This window comes from Galleria mellonella, unplaced genomic scaffold, assembly GCF_026898425.1.
Source record: "Galleria mellonella isolate WM207_F2 unplaced genomic scaffold, CSIRO_AGI_GalMel_v1 utg1634, whole genome shotgun sequence".
Taxonomy (NCBI): Eukaryota; Metazoa; Arthropoda; class Insecta; order Lepidoptera; family Pyralidae; genus Galleria; species Galleria mellonella.
This window is the reverse complement of record NW_026442007.1, coordinates 1858967-1868105: the sequence shown is the minus strand read 5'-3', so window position 1 is coordinate 1868105 and position 9139 is coordinate 1858967. Positions and strand designations below refer to the sequence as shown.

General features: G+C 34.8%; 1 long non-coding RNA gene across 5 annotated transcripts; it reads left to right on the top strand.

Annotated features, from left to right (window-relative positions):
- The first annotated feature begins 2055 nt into the window (after positions 1–2055).
- On the top strand, positions 2056–7021 carry LOC116413212 (uncharacterized). 5 transcript variants are annotated; one of them, XR_008252576.1, is made up of 5 exons: positions 2056–2683; positions 3194–3351; positions 4232–4383; positions 5713–6020; positions 6813–7021. It is a non-coding gene; the product is annotated as an uncharacterized LOC116413212 (long non-coding RNA). The 5 variants fall into 5 exon arrangements; XR_008252578.1 differs by lacking the exon at positions 5713–6020; XR_008252575.1 differs by having other exon boundaries at positions 5713–7021.
- Positions 7022–9139: the final 2118 nt, after the last annotated feature.

The window sequence follows — 9139 nt, the reverse complement described above, 5'->3', positions numbered from 1 at the left end:
CATCTCGTACATCAACAACTATTAATGAAATAAATTAGTAACCAAATGATATTAGTAGTCGGACGACATTAGTAGTCGATTAAATACAATTAATAGTCGAACTATTTGAAAATCATTCGAATAATCCAAATGATTTGCTCAGTCGAATAATTAGTAGTCGGATTAGTAAAGTCGCGCATCACTAGAATAAACCTGCTGACATACGGGATAGTCCTTCCATTACTTCCTTCAAGACAAGACTGAAATCACATCTTTTAATCAATTGTACATAATAATTCTATGCACTTATACATATGCCATATTATTATCTATTTACTTATTTATTTATATATTTATTCACAAAGTGTTTGTTGTATTTACATTATTTTCACCGGTACCTTTCCTGCACTGGATTACTCAAATTAAATTATTTTCTCTCTTACTACACTGGGTTGGCTGGAAGAGATCTCTTTCAGAGATAAGTCCTCCCTTGCTAACAAGTTGTTAAACTAATCGTTGCAAAGTGCAAAAAAGAATATAATAAATTCATTAGTAAAATTGTTAAAATATCGATATCTCCGCAGGCACGTCACTAATTATAAGGCACTCAACATCGTGCGATCGTACAATTCCCGCATATCTTGATTGTGCTCTTAAATACTCAAGCATACATTGATTCTGTTAATTTTTATTCATGTTGTTTACATGTTCATTTATATACTTCCATTCTTATATTGTGATAACATATATTCCCAGGGGGAAAGGGATTGTTAGCAATGGAGGCTGAGAATCCCATTGCTAGCAATATACCCAACCAGGTCGACCTCCTCGCGGTTCCTCCTGGAAACTATCATGGTTAATTCCTAGTTCATCATGATGGGCTAACTGGCCTGTTTTCATTCTCATCTATCACCCTTCACTGGTGCTCCGCCAGCGTATCCCGTTAGCGCAGGCGGGGTTACGATTCCATTTTCACCCATCAAAAAAAAACATATATTCCCGGTATAGATTAGGGCTTCTATCCCGTGGGTGTCGTAAGAGGCGACTAAGGAAAGGCGAGGGATGGGCAGCAGCGGCCCTCTTAAAACATCTCCAAAGCCTAACTGCGGCTGCTAACTCGTCTGCTAACCGTGCAACTACTGACAAAACTCCCCGTATCGGGAAGGCTTGTTTAGCAATGGGCAATTAACGGCTGAAGTGATAAACAATAATAATTGTACATTTTCTTTGTGCTAATGTTGCCACACATATAAAAATGCACTAAAGAATTTTTTTTTATTCATTAAACACAAATATATTATGTATTCTGTAGTACAATTTTGAACTAAATAGAAGTATGTCTTCGAAGAATTTGAACTTACGCCATTTTCAAAGTAAATATATTTGTAACTTTATTACTACGTAAATTGATAATGATAATAACATAACGGAATAATTAACAGATATTATTAAAAAAAATTTTTACAAATATATTGATGTATTGTACCTTGTATTGAACGAGTTTCATAAACTTTAAAAAAGAGTTTTAGACTTGTGAATTCATATAACGCTTTATTTAATGATGTTAATATTATTAATGAACGCCCAAGCACTTTTAAAAAGCTAATCTCTAAAAGATTCACTTAATTTTTAACTGTTCTTGTTTGCTTCAGCTATTTGCATTATATTTGAATTGAAACTGTGGTAAACAGCGTCAGTGGCAAATTTATTCAATGTTTCCTTTGATTACTATTATGTATTATTTTTTAATTTGTCACTGTTAGTTTTCCCAAATAAATGAAAAAAAAATATTTGTAAAACTAAATTTGTAACGCAACATTAATTAAATAAAAACTAATTAAAAGTACATACATTTACTTTCAATAACACTACTTTAGTCCACAAACAATAATTACAGCAAATAATAATAATTACTTAATATTAACAATAATAAATTTACTACAGTAATCTTATAAAAAAAAAACAATATCTGTCTATCTACAGTAAATTTAATCATAATCAGATTACTATAGATACTCGGTAGTTGTCGATGCGAATTAATCGAGCGCGTGCCATACTGTCATTAGAGAATCACACGTGGCGGTCACGCCGGTGTGGGCAGCCGCCGCCACTCGCCCGCCGACTAGCCAGCTAACACGGCAATAAATTAAAACCAGTTACTATTAACCTTGTACGTTTAAAGTGTTAACAATTATAATCGTAAATACGTCAAGGAAGTCTCATTTTCATATCCTGGAACACCTTCGCCTGACAAGATTCCCCAACATTTGGGCCTTCGCGCCGGATATTGTGGACTTTCATTTGGACGAATCGTGACATATTGTATTTTGGATCTTCAATTTAGGTTTGTGGATTTAGAACCTCCCAAGATCCCGCTGATTCAAGCGCAAAATCTCAGGGAAAATCAGGGAAGAATCATTATTTTACGTTCATTTAAAACTACCTACTTAAATACCTACATCAGAAACCAGTGACACTAGTGAAAGTTATTCAATGACAGGCGTTACTGTGCTAGCACAACATTAGTCACAGGCGCAGTCAAATCAACAATCAACGTTAATATTGCCGAGAAAATACGAAGCAGCGCAGTGATAATCATTATAATACATAATTATCAATATTTGTACTAAGAAGGTTAAAGAAGAAGTTAATATTATAAAAAGAAAGATCAAGAATCGAGAACAGTCTGGAGAGGTGTAACATTGTGAGTTCGTTCCATATTATTTTGCATATACCCCCAATATCAGTTTATTATTAATTAAATTTCATTTTTATACCACTGAGGTGGCTAACAAGCATACAGCCCACCTGATGGTAAACGGTTACCGTAGCCTATGAATGCCTGCAATACCAGGGGCATTACACGCGTGTTGCCGACTCTGAAGAAACCTCCTTACCCCCAGTTTGAAGAACCCCGCGCTGTAGTCTCTTGGGAATTAAATTTATTTATAAATTAAAATTATATTAAACCTATTTAATAAGATCATTCCATTTCATAAATCATTGTTATTAATTATATTTCGATTTTATTTAGTTTAAGCCAATAAAAATATGTAACATACATTCTATTTTATATCCTTTAGGTACATGTAAATTTTATAAATCCTTATAGATTTCTTAATTAATCTTTAGACATTCACGTTAGACATTAGTTTAGACATGATCATTGACAATTTTGTTAGATTTATTAATATTTTTTTTGATAACATTTCAGTTCAACGCGCAAGCGTGGATCTACACACCTATCCCGGCGTACCGTATCAGCCGGCGTCCACGTGATCGCTGCAACTGAGGCGGCTTCCAGTCAGCTGTTCTTGCGGATCGCTTGCTACCTATCCACCTGCTAGTTCTGCACTGCACGCTTACATTTAAGTAATTTCTCATTATTTTCTCAATGCAATGCATTTGTATATATATCGAAACATTATTTATATCTACGCGCACAAATTTTAAGGATTCTTTATGCACACAATACTACGTATCATTTTGCTATATTCGTAAATTGTTACATTTAGTTCTCACATTTTAAAATAATTTAGGTATTAAGGCGCACATATTTTTATGGTTTAGCGTACCATATCATCATCATCATCACATCGACTGTTAACTGTCCACTGCTGTATATACTCCTTCCCCTATGGCAGGTTTTGCCAATAGTGGCAACGTTTAGCTTGCTATCGGCAACCGTTAGGCTTTGGTTATGTTTTAAGAGGGATGCTACTGCTCATTCCTCTACTATTTAATTTAATGGACTAAGGGTAATCGCCTTTTACGACACCCACGAAAGAAAGAAAGGGGAAGACTATATATATACATATATATTATTATTTCAACCGATAATTGTCCACTACTGGACATAAGCCTTCCCCATCTAATACTTTATACCTAATATTGTAAATCACTACAATATTGGGTGTTTAATTCCTATTCTAAACTATATTTGGGTTTTAAGATGCACATATTTTTATGCTTTAGCACAAAATGTGAATAACCTACACAATCATTTTTTATTCTACATTCTATATTAAGTGTATTTATTTTCCACATAATGGCTACATTGACTGACTTACGAAGGAAACGTGGCTTATATAAAGCAAAGCTAAACAATTTATTTCTATTTAAATTATTGCCTCTGAAAAACCCAGTAAAGCACAACTTAGTGAGTTTAACATTAGGTACTTTAAAATTGAAGAGTGTTTTAATGAATTTGATTCCTTACAAATTGAAATAGAAGCCTTTATGTATATTTCAGGACTTGATCGCAAAAAGGAATACCTGTACTGCGAAATCTTCGAGAACAAAACTTCACGTCAGTTGGCAAGACACACGAGTTGGTCAGCAGGTTTTCTTTAGCACAAAGCGTGAACGATGAATCACCGCCTTCGGTATCTGGTAATGCTTCAGGTAGGACAAGCTTATCTTTACCTACAATGTTATTACCTACGTATTCCGGCTGGACCGACAGCTGGTTACAGTATCACGATACTTACGTTTCGCTTATTCATTGTAACAATAATATAATTAAATAAATAAATTCCATTACTTGCGAGCATCGCTTAATTAGCTAAAATGTTACGACTCACAACATATTCAATATGAATTGCACTCGAAAGATTAAATGGTGAGTCCATTCATATTACAAAGCATTCTACCGTAATCATATGCTCACACGTTAAATCTTACATCACAAACGTTGATTGTTTTATCATAGAAATAATACAAATGTTAAGTAATGTAATAGTACAGTTTACTGCCACTTTATTAACTACATGGACCATCAACGTTAGTTGGAAAGATTTTTTTAATTACAATCGGTCACTTTGCCTTCAAAATTTACTATATTCTTATATTCGCATATGGGGTCTAGCTGACTCATTGCACGTCGACCCACGCTCAACCACTCTTTGGAATCAACTTCCAGCAGCAGTATTTTCGAAACGATACGACATTATAACCTTTAAGAAAAGAGCATATTCCTTTTTAAAAGGCCGGCAGCACACCTGCAATGCCGTTGGTGTTGTGGGTGATCATGGGCGGCGGTACTCACTTACCATCAGGTGAGCCGCATGCTCCCTGTGTTGTAAAAAAAAAACGACCATTAGGATCTGTTGTGCTTTAAAATTTACTAACAAAGAAAACGTATTTTGTGGTTGCAAATACCATTAAACCGATCACTGGATGTATTCAGTGATTTCCATGAACAAGTATTGAATAGGTTTTTATCACTGGCCTGCTCAAGCACACCTCACACATTTTTGCCAAAACATGGTTAGCCTGAAAGGAAAATGGAATGTAAATTTGTACACAAATTAAGTGCTTTTTTTTACAAGTATACAAATTTTAGTTAAGTTGTAGCAGTTTGTCACAGTAGCTGACATTTATTTATAATAGCGAAGAGGTTACAGGCACCCTAACAGAAGTATATCCCAGTATCTTAATTGCTTTAGGGAATGTGATGGAAGATGAAGGAATAATGTTTTTCCCGACTGTGGTTAATAAATCCATGACTTTTCAGTTAAAATCTGGGTGCCATTATTCAAAAACGGATTATCGGAAAATATATTTGCATATATATATATATATTTTGTTCCTTTTTGAAAGCCACTTAAACTCAGAGATTCTGGCCACTATTCCTAAAACTGGGAAATTGCAAAAAAAAGATGTCAATTTTCCGACGATAATTGGGGATAGGAATCCTGGTCATAAACAGAGGACTCAACTTCTTATTAACAGGTACTAATAATAAGATCGAAGTAATAAAATTTATAAATGACGGATGCTCTTATCGGATCTTCGTTATCAAAATACGGAGAGTATAATAAAATTCATATATCCGAGCCTGGATAAAAACGAGTGCTAAACAAAGTCAACGGATAAAGAAGATCTCAAGTGCATCGAAGTTTCTATCTCCTGGTGAAACTGGCATGTCCCTTTACTTGTCAAACAAGGGAATAGGGGCGAGGAGGACATTGGAGAACCAAGCGAACATTAGCTCAACCCACGCGTCTTCAAACGAAACAACACTAATCCAAGACACGAAAGTCAGTACCTCGTCGTTCCTAAATTAAGTACACGTAGATAGACTAACAAATAACTAATAAATTAGTTCTTAAGTGGATTAACAACGGTATAGGCATCCCTTTCAAATAACTCTTTACTCAAACATATGTACCCACTTCATCACCGCCGAACTCAGATAAACGTAATTTGGCATTAGCTATGAACAATCTTTTAAAATTAGTGGCCATATCAGATTTTTTTTAATGGGTGAAAATGGAATGGTAACCCCGCCTGCGCTAACGGGATACGCTGGCGGAGCACCAGTGAAGGGTGATTGGTGAGAATGAAAACAGGCCAGTTAGCCCATCATGATGAATTCATCAGGAATTAACCATGATAGTTTCCAGGGGGAACTGCGAGGAGGTCGACCTGGTTGGGTATATTGCAAGCAATGGGATTCTCAGTCCCCATTACTAACAATCCCTTCCCCCCCCCCCCCGGCCATATCAGTTTGCAAGTTCAGATAGCTAGTTCATTTCTAAAATATTCTTAGCTCCAAGACTTAATAATGAAAATAGATTTATTGTAAACCTCAAATCCCTAAATAGTTACGTAGTCGAGTCACGTTGTAAAATGGAAGACTACAGAACTGCTTCCGAATTAAAATTAAAGATTGTATCCGTATAGAAAGACAGTTATCTCGCTACGATAGAATTTAAGTAAGCATATTTATTAATACCAGTAAATATCGACTTCCGTATATATTTACGCTTTCAATATTGAAGACTTAATTTCACAGTTAATCACTTATAAATTTACCGCCACACATACAGCTTACGCTGGAGCGCAGCGAGAATCTCGGAGCGACGTTCCTGAAACGAAATACTCCCACTCCCCCCTTTGATGCTATAAAACTGATCTTGACTCCACTATCCGACAACACTAGGATACAATATAATGTAAGTTATCAACTCTGGTGGTAATTCTATCAGGTCTATCATGTAGATTTCTCCCAGGATTCAATTATAAATAACATTTTTGACTTGTGTGTTTTATTTTCTCTTTTTTCTTTCCCTATTATTAACAAATAATATCAATTTACTAAACGTCTTCTTAAAGAAACGTATAAACCAAAACCTTGTAACCAGAGGGAGACTTTGTACAAAAGTCGATTGCTTGGGTACCTCTGTCCCATTCGTGTTTCAACCGTGAAGCAGTTGTGTTTGCATGGCTGTGTTTCGGTTTGAAGGGTGGTATATAGCGTGAATTTACTGGGTACCGAAGAATAACACCTGAGTCCTCAGTAATGGCAACGCATGGGGGGTATCATGGGCGAAACAGTATACTCTGTTATGTCCATGGTACTGCTCATGTCTATAGGCGACGGTTACCACTTTCCATCAGGTGGGCCGTCAGCTTGTTTGCCATTCTAAGTAGTATAAAAAAAAACCCTAAACGTTCCCATACATGAGAACCTCAGTTTATGCCAAATTTTATATTAGAATGATACCTCCATACTGATACTGAATTATGCAAACTTTCAAAAAACTTAGTTACATTATTGATCCTTTATACTGGATAATGAATTCCAACTTTATCATTAATTAAATTATATAATATTCAGACTCTATGTTACTTTAATAGTCAAAAAATGACCATAAAGAACATTATTAAATCATTAGCCTCGGGGCGGGAACAACTAGATTTCTTTCTACCGTTTTTCGATAATTTACAAATTTGCCCAGTTACCGCAATATTAAATTGTTTGACATACAAAATGCTTAAGCAGTGGTGACGATCAACGCTTGATGCTGATCTTTAAAAGTCTTTTCAGAGCTGCCACCTCCCAAATCATTAGCAGATTTTTTTTAATGATAGATAATGAAATGATAATCCCGCCTGCGCTATCGATATACGCTGGCGGAGCACCAGTCAGGGATGATAGGTGACGATGAAGCAAGCCAGTTAGCCCATCGTGACCAATTCAACAAGAATTAGCCACGATGGTGTCCAGGGGGAATCACGTGGTTGACCTTGATGGATATTGTTAGCAATGGGGCTATCAAACCATATTACTAACAATCCCTTTCCCCCAACCATTAGCAGATGGATAAAGTCTGTGTTTTCGGAGGGCGGAGAGGAAATATCGGTTTTCACTGTTCACAGTACGCGTCATTCAATCAGACTACATCCAGGGCTAGTGCCTCAGGAGTATGCGTCTCCATAATACGTAGGGCTGTGGGATATACATATTATAGAACATATATATTTGCGGTTAATGTTTTTTTAAATGTTCTTATAGATATCTAGTCTATAAATTAATATTAAATATAAAGCACGTGGAAGCGAAGTGTGAAATCTCTCGATACAAACAATTATCTTATTACATTGTTTAATTATTTACATAAAAACAACAAAGAACATAATTACAAACACACACATATATATATATATATATATATATATATATATATATATATATATATATATATATACTATATTTTTGTTCAAAGAAATATAACACGTAAACTCTTTATAATCTTGAAATCAATAATGCAAAAATTACGTTCGAAGAATAATAAATTTTGTGAGATTAAAAAAAATATATATTTGGTAACTAATTATGTAAAATATGTATTCGGATATTATAGTAAAATTTGGATTTTAAACTAAAAATTGAAATTAAAAAATATATCAGAATCTACTTGGGTAAAAATCGTTTCAGGTCGATATTCTGCCGTTATATTATTAATTTATTAAATTTATTAAATTTTTCCTATAACATCCGTTAACACAGAATTTAATTAAAAAACAAATTAACATATCTTCTTTTACGACACACAAGTTAAACGTGCGTGTAGTTTATTTGAACTACACGTATATCGAATCGTCGACGAAACAAGCACATCCTTATTTGTTAACTGCACTGTCCCCCTTTGATCCTAAATCTCATTAAGCCTATCACATAAATTTTATTTCGGGGGTTAAGCTCTGAGTAGATTACGGATAGACTCATTACATTGTTTAGATGATGCTGATAGTGCTTTAAAGTAGCAAGTTGAACGCCGTTTGAATTTTAGGGACCTATTTATAAGGGTGCAGGCAAAATTGAAATGTTGTTTATTCACTGTTATCTGAGATCCGGGTTTTAACACTCGTA